This window comes from Sebastes umbrosus, chromosome 9, assembly GCF_015220745.1.
Source record: "Sebastes umbrosus isolate fSebUmb1 chromosome 9, fSebUmb1.pri, whole genome shotgun sequence".
Lineage (NCBI taxonomy): Eukaryota > Metazoa > Chordata > Actinopteri > Perciformes > Sebastidae > Sebastes > Sebastes umbrosus.
This window is the reverse complement of record NC_051277.1, coordinates 17,548,652-17,569,245: the sequence shown is the minus strand read 5'-3', so window position 1 is coordinate 17,569,245 and position 20,594 is coordinate 17,548,652. Positions and strand designations below refer to the sequence as shown.

General features: G+C 41.2%; 1 protein-coding gene across 3 annotated transcripts in view; it reads right to left on the bottom strand.

Annotated features, from left to right (window-relative positions):
• mid2 (midline 2) overlaps window positions 1–14,481 on the bottom strand; it is a 189,306-nt gene extending 174,825 nt beyond the window's left edge. For 2 of the 3 annotated variants that reach the window (XM_037780376.1, XM_037780379.1), the window contains exon 1: window positions 14,010–14,480. The gene's annotated coding sequence lies outside the window, so the exon portion shown is untranslated. Of the gene's footprint in view, window positions 1–14,009 lie in introns of all 3 variants that reach the window. The other variant, XM_037780378.1, reaches the window with a different exon arrangement.
• Between the last annotated feature and the right edge of the window lie 6,113 nt (window positions 14,482–20,594).

Here is a 20,594-nt window from a genome sequence, read left to right as displayed (position 1 = left end):
TGTGTGGTAATATTCCACTGTAAAGCAATAATTAGGCACAACGTGAGTTGTCTTTGGTCCTGCAGATCATTATTGTCTTACAATTCATGTCATATATACATATATATTTCCCTACGTGCTCACAGCAAGAGAGGAGAGGGAGAGTTGCTGCCTGAGGAGCCGCTGACTGAGTTTACTCCGAGCAGCAAGTCGCTAAAAGGGTCCGAAAAGTCCGGGGCTATTCATAAAACATTTGGGGCTGCAGCCTCGGACGCCCAGGCCATTCTGCCTGAAGGGTCTGTCTTTTTTCAGCCCATAATTTCTTTGTGCCTCTCTTGCGTTTTTGTATTATCCATTTTGTAATAATCTTTTTTTTGCACATGTGCTGTTGAATGAAGGCACTGAGCCCAACGGGGGAGGAGGGGTTTGAACATGTGATTGGGCCAGCCCAAAAAAAAACAACAACAATGGGCCAATCTACCTGTTTTATGAGCCGGTCAGACAAAAAAAAAAAAAAAGAACGGTTATGTCGGCCCCAAAGACTGTATTTACAAAGTGAACGTAGTCACCGTGACGTCGCCGTGACGTCACCCATTGGTCTCACATTAATGCATCAATAATTGTAATCGAGTGATAATAGATATGATTCTGAAATGGGATATTCTGCATAATGAGTACTTTTACTTTTGGTACTTTATGTATATTTTGATGCTAAAACTTTTGTACTTTTGCTCAAGTGAAATGTTGAATGCAGGACTTTTATTTGTAACAGAAGTAAAAGATATGAGTATGTCTTCCACCACTGACACGAGAGGGTAGAGCTAAGTATATGATGTATGAATAAGACATTTTTATGCAACCAAAATGTTACAATTAACTTTAATGATCTGAAAACACCCTGCTTTATGGTCTATTTGACTCTAAATAGAACCATAAATTACTAAATGAACATCATGCTGTATAGAAGAAGACTTGAAACTAGCGATTGAGACCATGAACTCATGTTTACAACTAGGGATGCTAATTTTGAAAAGTTTCCTTAACCGATAACCGACCCTCGTTAACCGATTATTAACCGTTAATCGACAAGATTAGTGCCTTGCATGCAGCGGTGCGCCAGCTGCAGTGTATGGAGCACAACAGACAACTGAGTCCCCGGTTCACCATGAGGAGAGCTACGGTAGCACTCACGGTGCTGCATGTAGTGTCGCGGACATGCAGCAACTTTCCCAGTAAAAGTCTCCACCGCACATTTAGTTTGGTTTAGCAGGTTGTCAGCTGTGTGTCTGCCCGGCATAACTTTAGCGAGTGTCTAGACAGTGAGTGTATTTGTGCTACGTTAGCAGCTGTAGCATTGCCGGTGGCTTCGTGCTCGCCGCCGCCACACACATTGACTGTTAGCGCGGCGAAACTTTAACGGGTGTCCGACAGACCGCGTGTGTGTGGCGGCGGTGAGTGTGGGGTTGTTGTTGGCGTTATACCTGTGAACGTAACAGTGTGTTTACAGTTTATATGTCGGTGAATAAATGCTACAACTCCTCCGCTCCGCACCGCTCAAGCGAACTCGAGAGACGGGAGCCAACTTCCTGTATCCTGCAGCTCCGGCTCTGCCTCTTAAGGTGGACTGTTAAGGTGGACCAGCTTTTCTCCTTAAAGTGACGAGCCGCTGCTCTCAGCCGCTCAGCTTTTTAATTAATTATTAATATTTATTTTAACCATTTAACCGATAGCGTTAATCGGTTAAAATGCTTAATTTCGGTTAAACGGTTAATTATTAACATCCCTATTTACATGTTTACTAAAGTAATAAATCAAGTGAGAAGTAGGCTCATTTTCTCATAGACTTCTATACAATCAGACTTATTTTGCAACCAGAGGAGTTGCCCCCTGCTGGCTATTAGAAAGAATGCAGGTTTAAGGCACTTCCACATTGGCTTCACTTTCCAGACCTGGAGGTTGCCCACTGGTCGGCCCTAAAAGTACGTCAGCCCATCAGGAAAATGCCTAGTATGCAAGTATGCGGTCTTTGCCTAGTATGTACTCCAAACCATGTAGCACTTTTGGAGCAACAATTTACGATGTTGATGACAGTAACTTCACTAAACGAGCATCTTCACATCTCAAAACGAGGAGGGAAATTACAAAGCGGCGAACACGGAATGTGAAATCCTTCCAAATACATTTATGCAACTATGCAAGTATAATCATCTGATTACGTGGGATGCAGACGAATACAGAGGACTCAGATAGCAGATCGCAATTATATGGCACATAACAGCCCAGTTTATCACATTACTTGCGGCTTAATATTCTATGAAACCACAGGACATAGAAAACGGATTATTCATTAATGTAAATTTACAAAACATGTTGATTCGAGCCGCCTCCGGGGGTTCAGACGAGTGTCAGTTAAACGGGCATGATGGGTCAGTCAGCTGTTCTGGCGGCTGAATTGGCTGAGGTTAAGCAATTAGCGCGGGGTCGCCGAAAAAAACGGATGTGACCTTCTAATTTACCACCGTATGCCTGCGACAAATTGTTTCTTCTCTCTATAAACCCAATAATTAACATTCCTGTCAACACAGCAGAGGACGCGTAACAGATAATCTGGCTGGAAACTGGCAGCAGTGCGTGGAGAACGGATCGGGCCTGCTAGGGAGATGATTAGAAACTACAAAGGAAAGATTTAGATCATGTTTGTAGGCGGGGTGTGTGTGTGTGTGTGTGTGTGTGTGTCGAACGAATCTGAATAAGAAAGAGAGGTACACAATAAGCGGGGAAAGGCGGAGGGGAGGAGGAGAGGAATTGAGTATGCCTGTGCATGTATGTGGAAATCCTTACATTGCAATTTGGCAGCGGAGGTCAGAAAGATGGTGAGAGGTTATCACTGTGAATTAAGTAAAGAAGAGCTCACTGTTGCAACGTCTTTTCCCCTGCTGTGATTAGAAGTAGAACAAGGGGTGACAGAGGACAAGCAGAGGTCGCTGTCATCTTCCATTTGGCTCAAACTCAAACTACTACAGCATCTACAACCTCTACAGAAGGCCACTAATACAGTACGTGATCATCAGGTGCTAAGATACTGTAGCATTGCAGAGGACTACTCTGATCAAGCATTTTAACCCACTTGTGCCCAAAGACTATGTTTAGTATGATAAGGAAAATGCCACAACATTTGTTCTGATTGGTTTAAAAGTCTTGAAATTTGGTATAGACATACTTTTAGATCACATGAAAAAGAACACTTTTATTAATAGTCAAAGTCAGGATTTTTGAATAAATTAGGAAATATGCTAACATTGTATGATAACACTCCATTTTACAGGTCCGCAAATTTCATGGTAATTAGGTGATAATTAGAAAGTAACCTATTTGAAATTTCTTTGGAATTACTGTCAAATTACCCCAATGTTTACCTCAAAATTTATCGAAAATTGCTTTATTATAAACATTGTTAAAGAATTATATTCTGCTATTTCCCAATAGCTGGTAATTTATTTAATACATTTCCAGGAAAAGAATACAAAGTCAATGTATATGTCTTATTTCCATGTCTGCTGATAAATAGATAATAATTAGCAAATAGCTTATTTGAAATTTGAAAAAGAAATTTCAAATAGGTTACCATGAAATTTGCGGCTCTGTAAAATTAAGTGTTGTAGTTGTGTTGTATTTATTAAATGTTTTCCATACAAACTTTTACACTGAATGTGTGCATATCTTTGACATCCAATTTGTTATGAATTCATAAAAACAAAATACTTGATTGTGCTCCTTGTAGTTTCTGAGATACAGACATTTTCTCATCATACTATATCTAGTATTTGGGCACATGGGACTGCTGTTTTTTCCTAAAATATAATGGAGTCTGTTGCAAAAACAGTCGTCCCATCATGTGCCCAAAGATTAGATATAGTATATACTATTAAATAAATAGCTCATCATTCCGCCATGGATAGAGGAGAAAACTAAAATATGTCCAAGCCTTTCACATACCTTCAAATACATCACGCCATACATACAGTAGGTGATGATTTCACGAACAAATTCAACTCAAGAAGAAGACAGGTTTAAGTAAAGGCAGGGTGGAAAAAATTGAATTAAGCTTAATCCAAACAGGCTATATTGAAGGTTTGTTCCAAATCTGTGCGCTGTCTCTAGAAAAATGCCTATATAACATTTAAATATAAAGATATGAATATGCCTACAAACCCTGCCGTTTCACAGGAGAGGATAAACTGCGTTATTGTAGAATCAAATAAAGCATTCATCTGGCTCAGAGGCAGTTGAGAATGAAACCTTTTCATTTCTTAATATACAGCTGAAGGCCACGGGGTATTTATGGTTTTCCTGTTTTCCTCTCGTAAACACAATTGAGATTATTTCAAGCAGGTCCCCGCTGAGCATCAGCACAACAGTCAACATCTCTGCTGTCCCCTGAGTTGGATCACTCATTCATACAGAGCTTCACCCTCCCTACTCTACATGCAGGACATGTCGCCTCGGTCATGCAATCTGCCTCTAATAACATTACCACGGGGGAGTTGGGCGATAACATCATGGAGCTTGACTTATAGACAATAGAAACCAAGATAATAAGCAAGGTACCGTTATGAAACTACACATATTGGCACACATATTGCATACTAATGCTAAAAATATATGCATGGAAAGATTTTTGCATTTATATATATATATATGACAATAATATGATACGTGGTGATGCGATACCAAGTAAATATTTTTTTTAAATAAGTTAAATATTTCATGTTAAATATTCCACTCGTGCAATACTGCCTTAACTCAACTGGACAATAATTTGTGCAATAATTCAACTGTGCAAATACCCTGGCATTAACTCTACATTTATACTTTACATTTCAAGAAAAAATCTTGTTTAATTCATATTTATACCATAACTGCATTAATATTCAACACACTTAATAGATCCCCCTTCTCAGCACTTTGTATTTACTTTTTTGCACTATGGTTATATGTTATACTGTATATTGTATGTCTTTAAATGTACATACGGTATTTCTTATATTCTCATTTTGAATTCTTATTTTTTACTTATATTGCTCTACATATATTCTGTTATATATTGTAGCATTATGTACATCATTTACATGTTACATACTCCTTTATTTCTATTTCCTTACATTTCTTTACGTTTATATAAGAGCAACTGTAACGTCCCAGTTTCCCCCCTTGGGGATCAATAAAGTATTTCTGATTCTGATTCTATAGATATGAAATATATTATGAAATGCAGGTCAATACATAGATCTGCAATAATGGAAATATATTTTATTGCATAGGGGTAGGAGAACACAAAAATATGTATTTTAATGATTAGTGGATTAATCGATTGACTGAAAATAATTCCGTTACTATTTTGATAATCGATTAATTGTTTAAGACGTTTGATGACATCACCTTGGGGTCTAGGAAATCATCATGACAGAAATCGACACGTTAATCGATAATGAAGATAATAAGTAGTTGTAACCCTACAGTAGTTTGTTCTAGTCCTGTGTTTTTGTACACTTTGGTGTTGGAGACTGAGACTGTAACTTTTGATATGAAATATAACTAAATTGTTTATTGCTCAAAGTGCACCTTAATATATTTTCCTATAGAGGCAGTAACACACTGGCTTCTACGGTTAAAATCCGTGACCCATAAACATTGGTTAGCCAACCGTTTGTCAATGTTTTTGCTGCCTGTCAAGAGGGGGCAGGATGTCTGTGTGTGTGTGTGTGTGTGTGTGCATGTGTGTGTGTGTGTGTGTGTTTGAGGGTAAATGCATGCACATGTGCATGAAGGGCACAGAGAAGGCAGCGGTCTCCCGAAGGAGGAATTTATTTGAAAAGAGCCTCCCATGACCTGGCTTGATCTCGTCCCTTCATTCTCCGGTGGGGGTTGTGTGCATGTGTGTGTGCGTGTCTGTGTGTGTGTGTGTGTGTGTGCATGCTCAGTGTTGGGGATTTGCAGATCTGTCTAACGGCTGTCCCCCCGAGGATAGGACTGCACTCCCACCGATGGCTCGTATTGCGCTAATCTGACTGACAGCTCGGTCCAGCTTTCAGCCAAGAAACAGCCCACCAGCAAGTTCCAAATACCTGACTGCCCAAGACTCTTATCTGTCATCAGATGATCCCCACACTGTTCCCAAGCAAATGCTTAACCGCCTGTCTAGCTCTCTCCGCTTCTTTATGTCTGTCTGTTTGTTGTTTGTCAGCACAACACTGTAAGACCGGCACTTCTCCAGACTCAGCTGCATGTGACAGTTTGACAGACTGTCACAGCAACAAACTGAAAAGGCAGAGGGATGACACCGTCACGATACCCTTCTGCAGGCATTCTGAGAGAACACCTTTAAGCCTTCGCCCTTGATGCTTGTAATATAATCTTTCCATACATTTAAATGCATGCGTTTTTTTGCATTACGTCAAATGGAACAAGGGGAGAGAAAAAGGTTGCTCATATAAATAATATAAAAGTCTATATCTGTGAATTACACTTTTCATTTAAATACATTTCTTTAAAGTCACAATCGATCGCCGAATGAGGCAACACAATGGTGATTGAGCCTATGGGCCACTGATGACAGTATTGCAATATTTATATATTTGCAGCATTACGAACTGGATGTCTGGGGCTACATTCCCAGAAAAAAATTCTGTATTAAAATTACTACGAGGAACTTTCATTTTGTGTTTTCCTTTGAAGCTGGGAACACACCAAGCCGACATCAAAGAACTAGCGTTGACGAAGGCCGTCCGTTGAGTCGCCTCATGTCGCCTTTGTCTTGGCCAAAAAGTTGCACTCGAACACACTGCAAAGATGACAGCCAACGGCCAACTACCATGTATGATCTGCACCTGCGTGAGATGAAATAACTCTTCACACCAGCAGGTCGCGGTCGTCAGTATTCATTATTCAAAAAGGGTAACCGGAAGACCAAGGACGCTGGATATACAAGCCGTTGTTATGATACGTATATGAAATATACGCCGACCATTTTCTCACCATTGTCACTCACCACTTAGCTTCATTCCAGATGGCCATGTCGTTGTGAAAAATATTTTTGTATTGGAGTGATCAGATGAGATGAAGATGAAAAATGAGAAGAGCTTTCTGTGTTTTTCCTCTTGACTTTCCTCGTTTTCTGGCCGACGGTGCATCAGGGTCTGACAGTCTGCCGTGTACAGTCATGGTTCTGGTTCTCCTGTGCCTCCCTTCCCTCTAGTGGGTACAGCAACAAACACGGCATAGGTCTCCAGCAGCATGGTGTCGGTATTGGCTTCCAGCGGGGGCCGACGGAGCAGCGAGGCAAAACTCTGCTCCTGGCCGCAGGAAGAGCCGCTGCTGCCGGGCACAGAGCTCTAAACCTCCTGCCGGAGGTCAGACTGCAGGTCGAAGGTGGCAGAGAAAGTGGATCTGGGTCTGTCCATGGTGGGCTGGTTGCTGACGGAGGCCCCGCAGGAGTCTGAGCTGAAGGAATGTCTGTTGAACTTGCATGATTTTGTTGGAATTGGACCCAGTGGCACCGATGACAAGCATTAAGAATGAATAAGTATATAGAAATAGCCAATCTTCTGGCTGATGGTCTTTATGTAGATGAGGCATCAGTATTAAATTGAGACTGTTTCAACCAGTTAAAAGTTCCTTGTAGTAACTTCATGTTACTGCTAATGCAAACCGAACATTTCCTACTGCTGCAGCTTCACATTGAAAGCATTTAACTGACGAAACACGAGTTGACTTTTATGGTGAAGTAGTCACAGGAAATGACATGTGTTTGTGAGCTTGACACTGAATGCCATCATTCATAAAAAATGTGTCTAGAAAAACAAGACAGACAACAGTCATTTTCGGCATTTTTTGACAGCGGATCAGTTTGAAGCATTGCAGGGAGTAATGGAACAAAAGGAGCAGCCACAGTGAGCTGTTAGATGAAGAGCTGCAGGTGACAAGCTGCACAGCGAGGTAACCAACTTCTTTCACTGTCGCTGACTTCTTTATTAAAACTATAGTTTGTTTTGTCACCCCCAGTCTTCTGGGACCTGTAGTATTAAACCACATTTGCTGTTACCACCAGTAAATACTGTGTCACCAAATCAACCAGGACTGAAATCTTAAGGACTGCCACTTTAAAGCTTGCTCTGACTGATCGCTGATTCACCGTTGCACTCCTGTTATTGTTTACACCACTAATAAGGCAAAGCTACAAGAAACTCCTGCCACGTCAGTAAAAACACCCCCACAAGCCATCTGCCTTGTTTCTTCCCGTGAGCCTTTTGAGCTAAGATGCCCACTCATCCATCAGCAAGGCCGTTCCACAAGCCATCCAACGCAGCTTGAACTAGACGACCCTCATAATTGAATATTAAACCCCTGATGAGTGGCAAGGCAGACCACTGTGATGCCGATCGGAGGCTGTGATGTGTTCCTAGCAGAGATACGCGCGGTGCTGTTCCACGGCGGAGTCAGTCGCATCCTGCCTACCCCGAGGTTATTCTGTCACACTGTCATAATTTCAATCTCTGGGATAAGAAACGTATCGACAGGCACACGCCCACACTCACACCGGGGTCCACAGATGCAAGCAGGCATGAATGTACTTGGCACTTACATAAACACACACAGGGCTTTAAATAAATGGCGGCAGTGCAGGAAGGCTGCCTTTTGTTCAGTTAAGTCAAGAAATTCATTTGGCTTTTGGCGTTTTTATTTTGATCCCTGTTCAATGCAACGTGCTGAATAACAAGGAGGAAGGAGTTTGTAGACGGAAACAGATCTGACTAAAGATTAAGGAGCAATCCGTGACTCTGCAAACAAATTTAATTGTATTTCTCATAGGCCTGAAAGAAAAATGGTGAGAGGCGATATGAGGAGTTGAGTCACAAAGAAATTGTTTTTTTTCTATTCTACATAATCTGATGTATGAAATGGATGTACAGGCGGAACGTGATGTGGGGAGGTACGCTTGAAAGGTTCAGAGAGTGCTTTGCGTACTGTTACAAATTTGCATTCTTCAAAAGTAGGAACATTTTCAGCAACAAAGATGCAACCACAGTAAATTGGGATTTCACACCTCTGCATATTAACATGGTGACAACTAAGATTTTGGTGAGAAGAACAATGACTTTGAAACCCATTTCCTTGAAGGGAACATATCATGAAAAAATGTTTCAATGCTTGTGCACTATGGTTGTGCGATTGGACGAATATATCAGCTGTCAACGATTGGCTGAGTACATTGCCGGTTGTTATTTGGACTGATTTTTTGGGTGGTTTGTCATTTTATTTTGCTAATTTAATGGTCTGCCTCTGAAGAACAAGAGCCACTCAGCCGCTGCTCAGGGGGCAGAGAGAAGACAGCCGGGTAAAATAATGTGCAGAGCCGGCTTATTTTCATATCTAGCTCTGTGAAATTAGGCTTTATTTTGACCAAACCAGAGTTGGTGATTGTTGGAAAGACTATCGTCGACGGTTATGGTGAGTTTTTTTTGTTTCTGTCAAGTTTGAATGAAGTGTGTTTGACGATGCTCCACCGCTCGAATAGCTGATCTACCAGCTGAAACTACGGCGCGCACACACCCACCTCCGAGAATATTTTTGAAATCGCCGGTTGTTGGGCTAACAACGGTGGCTGGTTTGAGAATTTTTAACATATCAGCCAACCCTATTGTGCACATACATTTGGGTATCTGGAGTGCCTACCAATCCAGAATCTGCGAAATAAGACAACCTAGATCAGAAAAACATATGATACAACAAGCCCTTCGGATGTGGCTCCCCTTCCTATGTCACATGCAGGCTCATTAGAATATATCGCCCACAGCTTGAGAACTACCTTTGCAAAGGTGCACCATATTTTTCTCGCCTGCAAAGCAGAGCAGACTAGGCTTATTCAGAAGGGGGTCTTAAAGAGACAGGCGTTAAAACGAAGCATTTCAGACAGAGGGTTAATACAGGTACATTCAGACAGACAGTATGAGACAAATAATGTTTTTTTTTCCACATTAAAGCATGTAAACATGTTCTAGTAGAAACCCAAAATACAAGTTTGAACCTAAACATGAGCATATGTCCCCTTTAATAATTTGAAAAGTCAACTTTTTGGAGTTGCCATCAACTTCCTATACATCATGCATGCACATGCTGTTGCACCTAACTTAAGTTAATCACAAAAATGTGTAAACAAAACCAATCAGACCACAACATCCACATTTCACAGGAAGCTGGAGATTTTGTCCTTCCAGCAACTTCAACAAAGCTGAAACAACAAGCCGAGCCCCCTGCTGTTTCAAGAGTCTCCCTGTGAAAGCACGGCCAAGAGGCCGACTCTTAGAGAAACGCCTCATTCAGACTCAAACTGGCATCAACTGTTGACAGACAGCCCAGAATAAAAACATCCCTGAGAAGGCTGTCCTTTCTGGCTAACTGATCTGTGAGGATAACGCGATTAAAAACGTACAGAGAACATCCCTAAGAGAACAAAGAACGTGGCCAATATCTTTTAAAGATTAGCTGAAGTGACAGGCAGTCATAACAAAACTAGGATTAAGATACTTCCTCTTTTCAACTACGTTAGAATCTTTCTTCTTCATCAGTGTTTAATAGAGTCAATCTAAAAGGAGGGTAAGGAATACTGTAATATTATGACCGAAATAGAGAGCGGTAATTATGCATGGCTGTTAAGTTTCACTACATGTGGGTCAGTTACATGTTTAACATGTTTAATATTGCATGGTGGCTTTGCGATGGCATGGTAGTAGTGGGATTTGCAATGTTTTGATGGTTACAAATTAGGGCTGTCAAATTGAATGCGATAATAACGTGTTGACGTAAATTAATTTTAATGCCACTAATTTCTTTAATGCATTAATGCAACCTGTGATTTTTAGGTTGTAGTGGGCTCAGTTTTAAAGCGAGAGTGAAGATACTGGCAACATATGAAACTAGAATCCATAGGTAAGGAATTGGTACCAGTGTCCAAACCGTGTCATACAAGTTTGTCAGGAAGGAGGCTAAATAACGCTCCAAACTTAGGCTAAATTTTGTCGAAGAGAAACTGGCATGACCATTTTCAAAGGGGTCCCTTGACCTCTGACCTCAAGATATGTGAATAAAAATGGGTTCTATGGGTACCCACGAGTCTCCCCTTTACAGACATGCCCACTTTATGATAATCACATGCAGTTTGGGGCAAGTTATAGTCAAGTCAGCACACTGACACACTGACAGCTGTTGTTGCCTGTTGGGCTGCAGTGTGCCATGTTATGATTTGAGCATATTTTTTATGCTAAATGCAGTACCTGTGAGGGTTTCTGAACAATATTTGACATTGTTTTGTGTTGTTAATTGATTCAAAATAATAAATATATACATACATTTGCATAAAGCAGCATATTTGTCCACTCCCATGTTGATAAGTGTATTAAATACTTGACAAATCTCCAGTTAAGGTACATTTTGAACAGATAAGAACATGTATGATTCATTTTCAATTAATCACGATTAATTATTTTAATCGATTGACAGCCCTATTATAAATATGTGAAAAAATAGCAAAAAATAAATGCATTTAAAACATATACCACTAAGTCCTCAGTTCTTTCTTAAAATCATTTGGTTGGCTTTTTATTTTTGGGGTCAATTTCTGGTTTGCAGAGGCAGCTATTCCACAATCTGCTAGCAGAGACGTAAACGTGCTTCAAGCTGCAGAGAGTCCACCAGGTAACACCACTGTGCAGTAGGTGTTTCCATCTATTCTTGGATATCATTGCAGCTGTAGCATCAACACAGAATGCCAACCCTCATCCCAGCACGTAGCTTAGAGGAAGCCACTGCTCTTGTCATTGTAATGTCTTCATAATTATCATCTTACGGTGCCACTGGGGAGTGAGAGAGACAGAGAGACAGAGAGAGAGGGGGGCAGGAAAGGCATGGATAGACTGCGAGAGCAGGCAGAACCTGTAGATGCATGATGAATGAGGGTGTCAGCTGTATTCACCCAACTAGCAGCGCTGGCTCGGAGACGGTTTGGCCCCATGCGCTGAGACCTGTCTCATCAACCACAGTGATCATGCATTAACAAGACAGTGAGAGACGGGACATAAATCATTCTCTATAAGATGTGAACCACCACTTTTTGAAAGTATATTAGACATCTCAATGCATGAAACATGGTCTCACTGCTGTTCAACGTGTCTCTAACATCATACACCATAAATGCCTGATTTGGGCTGTATTAGGATTTTTAGTAATTACTATTATTTATTTTATTTAAAAAGATTTATTATTAACATTTGTATGTAGAAAAATATAATTTTTTTTAAATAATACATACACAGAGCCTTTAGAACAGTGCTGAATAAAAGTATGTTCCCATTTCCCACAAGGCTTGTGAGCCAATAATATAATGGCGTTGGTATCACGTGGTACATCTGGGTCGTCAGCGTGGGAAAACAGTTAAGTGGCTGAGATTGACGGTACTGTAAGTGCCTGGCAACGACTTGTTGTGAAGTAAATGCAGTGGAACGGGGGGAGGGAGAATGCAACATGTAGTGGTGGAATTTTATCAATGTTATCAATAGCACCTTTAACAAATAATTTGTTATTTAATTGTGCCAAACTGCACATTTGGAGAAATTTAAAGGACAGGCGGAGGCCAAAACTGGTCCTCTGTTTTCTCGCTTCCCATTGTTTTGGCATCCTGCATTATTGATGTGGTGCTGACATTTTACACTCTGCCTTTTTCTGAAGCCACAGTGCCTCCACTGTCACCTGCAGCACTGTCTCCACAATACAACCATACTGACATACTGTCAGAGCCACGAAATGAGGCACAACACGCCTACGGGGGACTGTGTGTAGGGATCCTATTGTGTTCGTTAGTGACTTCATGGTGATGTGCTTCACTCTGTTGTGTCTCCATCTGTATACTGAAGCATAGACATTCTATATTTCATACATAGAATGAAAAAAAACAATCTTTCTAGTCCTTATAAATAAGAAAAACGCCAAGCACCTATACAGTATGTGTGACTGTTGCTCTGGGTGGCATCAGGGGCGTGGTTGGCAGTCAGCTCGTACGCCTAGATGGAGGAGGAGCCCAGTTGGTTTTGAGGCATCATGGCCCATGCCTGGCAAGTTGAGGATTTTTTTTTCTTTTCTTCCTTTTCCTCATATAAAAATAAAATAAAATGAAACATAAATAAAAAAAAGAGAGAAAATAAATTAAAGAAAGAAAAAAAAATGTAAGAAAGAAATAAAGAAAAAAAAATAAAGAAATAAAGAAATAAAAAAGCCAACTTAACTGGGCAAGATCAATATCATGTGACTGTGTGTGTGTGTGCAGATGTGAGGGGTGGGGGTGGCTGGCCTTCAGTCAGGGTGCAAATTAAGGCATTAAAAAGAATAAGATAAAATGAAGTAAAATAAATATAAATAGGTAGATAGATAGAAGTAAAAGGATGATAGCTAGTGGCAGATGATGGCAGTCACAGCTGTGATCTGTGATCCCATAGTACTAGAACACTGACAGAACTGATGGTTGCATGAAAATACTATCAGCAAGCCTCAAAATCATCCAGTGCAGCTAAAACATGCCTTAAAAAAGATGTCACTCAGCAAAAGCAACCTCATCCAGAGACCCAAGAGAAACTGTAAGGTGTATAGTTCCAGCACTCTTTGTAGGTCCTTTTGAATTAAAAGTGCATCAATATTGAGTCCATGATGTAATGCTGACGTGCTACACACGATATTTGCGAAGGCACCTTTTTGCTCTCCATGTTTACAAGATCACTACTCATCCTCTTCATCTGGCATGCTTCTGTGCTTCTGTGCAACACACGCTCGTATAAACAGCTGATTATGGTTGATCATCTTATTGGAATCAGGTGTCCATTGATCAGCCTCGCACAGATGCTCAAACTAACAGTGTTTTGTATTTAGCCAGCTGTGCACGTTATACTCCCTACAAACCCCAGAGAGGAAAAGAAGACTCATCCTACCTCTCGGTTCTCTCCGTGACAGCTCCGCGCGTCGACTTGTAGCAGCAGCGGCTCCTCGCAGTAAAGATCACAGTTGTTGGTAAAAGCGCAGAAGTTTTGACGAGTCTGTGACTGAGGGATCTCACACACACACACACACGCCGTGTCAGTGCCAGTCGGATCTGTGTACCACTATGAAGTGTTTACACGACAACGCCCCAAAACAAAACTGATCTGCTTGATGAGTCGCCGCCGGACGGATCGTTAAACGCGCGCGCTAAAGATGTTTGCTGTCCAAACTGGGCTGTGCGTAACGACGCGCGTTTCCTCTCTTCTTCTTCTTCCGACGTGGTCTCTAGAAACTAAACTGCTCCCAAAGGACACGTGACCAAGCCTGTGGGGGACGGGAATAGCTCGGATTCCCCCCACGGCAGCAGCTGGGATCGGTTACACCGCTGCTCCAGTGCCCTGCAACAAACCCGAGCTGTGCGCACACACACACACACACACACACTCCTCCACTCCTCCTCCATCCATCACTCCATCCATCCGTGGTGGCCTCACGGTGTCGCTGTCATTTTGAAGGGCAAGATCTCTATGTGGAAATGCACCTGTCCCATCATCCTATTGCTAAAATAATAGTTGGTTGTGGTTCAACTATCATATTGGCCATAACATTTTGAGACAAAGGTACTTTTGAAGTATAGGAAACACTTTGATTTCTCTCTCTCTGATGTTTAACCCTCCTGTTACCTTCAAATTTACTAACATCTTTTATCCTTGGGGTCAATTTGACCCCAGCAATTTAAACCTTCAGAAAATGATTATAATTAAAATTGTTACCCAAGTTTATGTGTCAGGTACTTTAGCTTTGTTTGTTCACTACCTAAATAGCCCTTTAAATAAAATCAATATCTTCACGGGAACCATATTTTGCCGCCCCCAAAGCGTGGGGAAATATCAAAGTTCTCGCGAGAATGATGTTTCCCCTCTCCCATGTAGTGTGAACTATCAGTGGTTCTTGCACTACGACAGTTATGGTTATGTTAGGTTAGGGCCCTAAAGCTTTTTGAAGATTATAAAGTTGCATGTTATAGTGACCTCAATAGCATCCAAAACAAATGTGTGTAAAATGTTGATATTTCTTATATGTTTTATACATCTAAAACAGCCTGGGGTCAAATTGACCCCAAAGAACACCGATGCGTACAGCATGTGTACAGGACATTGAAAACATATCATTTTAATTTTATGTTTACCCAGTTGTCCCCATTAAATTAGGAAAAGTCATTAAATATGAAGCAAAAAAAATGATGTCAATCATTTATTTAGAGACGTTAAACATTGAATGGGGTCAAATTGACCCCAAAGATAATAGGAGGGTTAAAATCGAAATAAAATCACAGTAACTCCCTGTAGATAAAAATAGTAGACGAATATTAAACCAAAAATAGATGACAAAACAATCACACTTTTGAGTGCTTAACTCTTGAGAAATAATAAGGATGTTTTCCCCCCCAACTTCAACTTTTATTGTTGTTTATAGGCAAGCCATCCAGGGGCTTTAAAAACAACAACAACTGGACCGATTCCTGCTAGCACCCAGCTTACTGTGGCTGTGTGTTGGGTAGTTCTGCTCTTCATTAAAACATTGTTTGAAAGTGTTTTGAATAGAGCTTAAAGGGACTGTTTGTAAGAATCAGAAATGCTTGTTAACAGCGACACCTGTGGCCGTTAAGTCAACGAAAGTCAGCGTCGGGCTCGTGCTTGTGCTCGCTCTACATAGACATGAACGAGCATTGCTCACAACAGTGAGGCGACACACGTCAGCTAAAACCACAATATCACTCTATATTTCAGCTGCTTGGCAGTAATGTTAGCTGACCAGACGAAGGTCTCTCCATGAATCAATGCTGATCCTAGTGTTGGCTTTTCCTGCTTCAGCCTCCCGACCGCGGCCGGAGGGAACAGGGGAGACACCGGAGTTTTGGTCGGAGACGATAACGTTTCTCGCTGCGGATCCCCGTCACTTCACAAGACACGGGAAACCTCTGTTGGTCTTGAGGAGCTGCAGCAGTTATTTCTGCACAAACGTCCACTGTACATTCACTAGATATTCTCAGAGCTACGAAGTCTTCTGCAGTGTGTAGTGTGCGCACATGCACGTGAGCTGGAGCGAGCTGTGAGTGAAGGCAAGCAGGCAGAGGAGCAGAGTACAGCAGAGACTCCGGCCCTGGAGACCGAAGCTACGGTCTCCCCCGCATCCTCCGACCACGGCCGACACTGTTTTGCAAGACGGGCTTCACTAGATATACCTTTGAGGTTTTGGTGCTTCTGTGTAGTTTGTGTTGGAGTCTCGTCTGAACAGTGTAGCCACACGCGAGCGCGCATATGTGAGCGCGCATGGGACACCGACCCGGATGATTTATAAGTGTAAGAAGTTACAAACAGTCCCTTTAAAACTCACTTTTTCTGTGGCTTGTGATGATGATGCAACAAAAACCTTATTGATACTCTGAAAGCCATCATCACCATAAGAGCAGAGAAGAAAACAAAACAAAACATTAACATATTTTAACTTAACACAATTGCGTGCACTGAAAGGGTGCTACCGGTAAGCATATTTAACTTAATATGAAATTATTATTATTAATTGTTTAAAACTACAATCAACATAAAACAACAAAAACAGTCAGTTAAAAACCACACAGAAAATATAGATGTGGCTACAACTGTAAACTCTTTGAAGTATATCTGTAAACAGGGTGTTGCAGTATGTATGCTAAGCTATAACCTACCCTGCATGCAGTAAAACAAATACTGGACACTGTTGTTATTGGGTCTGCAGCAGCCAGTGACAGAATCCCAGACACCCAAATGCATCCCTCTTCCATTTGATGTATTTCGACATAGCATGTGACCATAATCGGAGGGTTTAATATCTCATATGATGAGTTTATTTTTTGAACACTGTCAACATGCAAAAGTTGCTAACTGCAGAATCTTGACGCATCTTGAAAGATAAACACTATGTGTAAACACCCTTGAGAAAGGATGCAAAGTTTCTCCGTAAACATGTTGTGTTTCCAGAGGAGCTAATGTGAACAAAATCCCTGTGGTCCTTTGCATCAAACAAATGCTGATTGGAGGGATACCAGTATAGCGCTACAACTGGGCAAACGCCAAACAAAAAAATCCTCTGTGCACAACGCCCAATGTGCCAGTTTGGAGACGCTGAAGCTGGATGTTCCAGGCTTTAGTCATGACCTCGTTTTACGTTTTTAGGTTATTCTGATGCATGTGCATGTAATAGTAATGTCTCAAAAACATGATTTCAATGTTAGTCAACTGTAAACATCCATGAAAAACAAAATTGAATCTGCTCAGCATTTGCAGTGAGTTGTATGTGTGAGCCTAAACACAACAAATTAGCTGCGTAAAATTGTTGAATATATAGCCCAACCCTCTTATTTTATCAATGCCAATTTTGGAATTTGGCAGATGCAAGTTAATGCAAATGAAGTAGAGCAACAACTTGAGACCTTTGAGGCTAATCCCACCTACTCAGCTTCTCGTGGCCTTTTTTCTAAGGTGGGTGGATGGAACAACATTGCTTGTGTGCTCATTAGCCTGCTGTGCATATGCAGGCTGGGGAATGTCACATCATTACTGCCGTCTGTCTGCTCTGTGTGCACAATGGAAACAATATGCTTCTGCAAAGGAAACCTTGGACCTGTGGTGTTAATGGGATTATATGTGTCAGGTCCAACAAAATGTTGAAAGTGTTGAAGTCCAGAGAAGTGATATTAAGCATTTCCTTCCATAACGACATGGCTGTTTGGGATAAAGCGATGACTTCACAGGCAGCATTGATCAAGCAGATCAATACGTCAGTGCAAGTTAAAAAGAAGGGGGCTGGAAAATGTGCGCATCTTACATTTTTTCTGTCACAGATCACGCGGAAATGAGGTTATGGTCCTGAAGATGAGAGGAGCTGTCTCTTCCAAGCCCCGTAGGTAAGCTAACTAACGAACGTGGGTGTGCGGCTGAGGAACAAGGATTTGTCTGCTGAATTACTGCCTTCAAACGGCAGCTCTCAAATGCAAATGGGACAGATGTCAAATAGCAGCGGAGCCGTACAGTCGCACGAGTTGGCGTCTTAATTAGTTCCTCTGTGACAAGGTGCTCATTCAGTGGCGACAAGAAGGACAACTTAATGCTGGAGGGGAAACTGACAGGTGGTCTTTGTCTGCCTCTCTCTCCCACACATACTGCCAGTTACCATTTCTGTAACACAGATCATTATTGATTGGATTTTGTTATACGGTGAATGTGCCACGTTCACATCGCATTGTTTTCCAACATGCCCTTTTCAATTTGGCCTATTCAAAGATGAATCTCCATTTGACTTGTAAAAGCACTCCCTTAGGAGAAAGATAGCAAATCCCCAGCGGAGGGATGCACACAGGGAAACAGCATTGAAAAGGAGGCTAAAGGGAAACCCACTAATCTTCCTCTCAGCATGCCTCGAGAGTATATATATGAATATTTGCATATGGTGTGTGAAATGAGAGCGTCGGTGAGGCAGATGATGAGGGTGTAGGGGTGCCGCGGTGGCTCTTTCCCACATTGCATTTATGTTTATGCAGGAAAGTTGATAAACTGGTCCGCTGCCAGGGTTCAGCGTGTCCGCAGGACTGAATATCAAAGGTGGCAGGTGGATCTTTGCGCTGGCGTGTGAAGACTGCTAAAACTGGTTGTTCCCCTCAAGGACATGTCATCGCTGGCTGTGCAGGTTTCAACTCTGCCAAGGTCACGTCGGGAGGACACCGTGACAGATGCAGAAACCACACGGTGACCTGATGATGGCTTTTTCTCACTGTCTTACATTTCTAAGCAATCCATGCATTTATGCATACAAAGCAAGATACTGCTCTCAAGAATAAATATTTTACCATGTTAAAAAAATCACAATGACTCACCATATCACTCTATTCCTTTTCCCCGTGAACTAGCATCCCAGCATCTTTCAAAAACACATTTTCTACAGTTGAAAGAAGTGCATCCATCCTTTCAAACAGCTCAAAATGAGATGTCGGTGTCCTTCCTAATCCCGCTGGTGGTGAAGGTAGAAATGGATAGCATTTGATCTCGCCCTTTTATAATGCATGATCTCTGGACCAAACAAAAACAATGTTACATACAGAAGAAACTTTAAAAGGTAACCTGCGGAGTCTTTGAACACTAGAACCGCTATGGAGCAATCTATTTATGAGTGGGTCCCCGTTTTGTTTCTATCATGCACAGGCATGAGCTAGATCATGAGAGTTTCCTGCCGCCATTATCAGCTATTTTGCTTGACAGTTGGTGGTGGTAATGTGCAAAGGAGCGTACTGTGGTAATGAGCCTGCTAAGACAGAGAAGAAGATAGAGGGCAAGTAAACATGCAGGATTTAATATATTCAAAGAATCAGCTTTGCTTTGTTTTTATGAGGGAGGAAACGCATGCAACAGGTTTATTATAGATCTCGGGTACACACAATGCTTTTTGTTGAGAAACATTGAACGTAAACATAACTTTTGGCTGCCCATTGGTTTGTGGACTGCTGTTTTGAAGCTGAAAGTTCGACATTTTGGCCACAAGTTTAAGGCACTTCCACATTGGCTTCACTTTTCAGACCCGGAGGTTTCCAACTGCTTTAGTGCCTTGCCCAAGGAAACTTGTAAGGTCTCTCAGGCTATCACTTTCATTTTTTTTTGTTTTGAGACATATTGACCTTATTCCAGAGGAGATGAATTGCAAAATGTTGACAAAGAGAAGTTCTCAGCAAGCAGAAATATTGATGTGTTTGTGAATCTGGATCTTCGTATCCTCATAGTTTCCTCACAGTGGAAAGAAAAACAGAAAGTCCTCCAATTAAAACAGGAACCCTCACCAACACTGAACCCTTGGAGGTCGATAAAGAGTATTTAAGAGCGTGTCCAGATAAGTGGCAAATTGCGTTATCTCTTACAAAGCTTCCTTAATCTACAGGGAGATTAGCCCAAAACATAGTGTTAATCATTACAGGGCTTATGAATAGTTAATTGGAGAGGGACAACGGAGACTGGGGAAAAGTAATAATTAATGAGGCCGGGTGCAGATGGGACAGTATGGGATACTTAATTAAATTGTGGGATTTTTTTTGAGTGAATGACCCATTTTTGAAGTTGTTTGGAGGATGGGTAAATTTAAAGTAAATTCAAAGAAATCAAAGTTACACAGAATTCATAATAAAAATAATAAAGATGTCCATGATGTTATACATGCAGTATATTGTAAGCCTAATGACTAAAATCTATCAAAAATATTGTATCATTTGATCTTCAACACTGACAAAGTGTTTTTTTTCAATGTGTAAAATAAATTTGTCTCAATTGATCTTTTTATAAACTTTTTAAAAAAAAATTCTTCTAATCTTGAAAACATGTTTTTATTTAAAACGCGGATAGTTGTTAGCTTACAGTTTCAAAAAAAGTCCCAGCATTGAAACAAAGAGACAGAAAAATCTTCTAATCAGTGCTTGGTTGTATGCCTGCAGGCCAAAGCAACAACATCATGCACAG